Below are 1,992 nucleotides of genomic sequence, written 5' to 3'. Positions count from 1 at the left end.
TAAGCAAGGGAAGTCAAAAGCCCCTGACTCATTAGAACAGTGGTCAAAATACTGGTGAAATCAAGAAAAATGCCTGACGTGAATGCACATCTTGACTTGTTTGCAGAGTGGAAAAGCAGATTGTCATGCCTGATATATGCCTTAAGCCCTAGTTCTCAGAGAACGTTTTACCAGTCACAAGTTCTGAGTCACAAGGCCCCAAGTGGCATAGCGAACAATGATGGTGTATTTTTCAACCGTTGGGAATGAGGTTTCGCATTAAGAAATTAGACCACCTCTACAATTAACCCTCTTTGTATAAACTGAAGGAGTGGACAAACTGAGGAGGCAGAATATATAACCATGATAGGACTTAAAAGTGAATGACATTTTGTAAGAACACAAAACAATGAATATTTAATGAAGCATAAAGAAAATGCCCATGGGGCAGAAAGAATGGAATAAGAGAATAGCAGAATAATTGGTTTGGGCACTAAAATGGCTGCTTGGCAGGAGGAAACAGAACCACAGCTCCCCTTAAAGCAGAGCTGCCCAACCAGGATATCTTGCTATCAAAAAGGTTATAGATGTGCCATGAAGTGTCGATCCCGTCAGTCTTGGGATGGCTGGATGGGCAGGGGAGGCCAGCGCCTTGGGAGGTGCTCTGCAGCTGTGAAAGGCCTAACCAACGGGTCCTCGGAGGGTGGCCTAGGCTGAGCTAAGGTTTGATGGTAAACCTTACAATCCCCAAAGGAGGCATTTCCCATGTGCTGAGTGGAACCAAGGAGGGCACTGACTTCAGCAGCCAGCTGAGTGTGATGCTGCCGGCTGTAGACAAGAGACCCCTGGAGTTTCTGGGATGGTTGGTATTTCAGGATGCCAGGAGCAGGGTGTGCAGCCAGCCAATGTAGGGGTGCTGGAAGGCCAAGTAAGTTGTCCTGGAGGAGACAGCTCAGAGTGGTAGCTCCAAATCTAGGACTTTGAATACATCAGGCACTCTGTGTACTTGTGGCTGATGTCCCCTTTTAGTGGTGATTAACCCCGCCGCAGGGTGACTCCTTTAACACATGGACTTTTTGAAGATTAGAGCTTCATCATCTTTTGAAATATCTGATATGAAAAAAAAGAACTCAAGTGAATTCCAAATTTATTCTCATTATCCTAAAAATTTCAGCATTATATTTGCCAATGAAGGAAAAAGAAGAGCTGGTAAATTTTTAAAATATAATCTCAATAGCTGTAAAAAGAAAATGTTTTTACTTTCTTATCATTTTCTTGTGCAAAGTTTCCCTACGACAGTAATTATCAAGAATGCAAGTACTGTATGCCTTCACTTTTAAAATTTTGATCAGGAAATGTGTCATTATTTCAAGTATAAAGCCAGATATAAAAAAGTTATTTTTCCTAGAATCTAGCTGAAATTTCTCCTTAAAAGTTTACAACATATTATTTGGAAGTTTTAGACATATTCAGTATTTAATATTTCTCTTAATTCTGTGTATATTTTTAATATTTATGTCACATAGAGACATCTAAAGGAATATAAAGAAATGTTCTCACCAAGCCCTTTACAGATACAGCCACATCACTTCCACATTACTCTAGCGTACTACACCAGTATCATTTTTTCTCAGTGCGCTGACATGAAAAATGTTGGGAAGTACTTCCTAAAAGCACCTTTTTCTACTAAAAAATCTTCAGCCTTTCTCATCGCAGGCAAGTCAGATGAGTAGGTGGACAGGAAAGAGTGTGTGGTGTGGAGGACCAGCTTGGGCAAAAGCAAAACAGAGAGAGTAAGCATATTCCTGAAACGACAAGAATATTGGAACAAAGGGGGACTTTCTTTTTAAATTGTTGAAGGCACATAGCTTCATTTGCAGGGCTGGAAAGAAAGGATCAACGGGTGAAAATTAACCCTCACAAAGTTAAAATAAATATTTGTATTTGACTCCTATCATTTAATATGTTAAATATGAAGAGTGATGCAAGGCAAGCCTGAATGGCATGCCCCAC

Source organism: Equus przewalskii, chromosome 10 (assembly GCF_037783145.1).
Source record: "Equus przewalskii isolate Varuska chromosome 10, EquPr2, whole genome shotgun sequence".
In the NCBI taxonomy this organism is placed as follows: Eukaryota; Metazoa; Chordata; class Mammalia; order Perissodactyla; family Equidae; genus Equus; species Equus przewalskii.
This window is presented reverse-complemented; position numbering follows the sequence as displayed.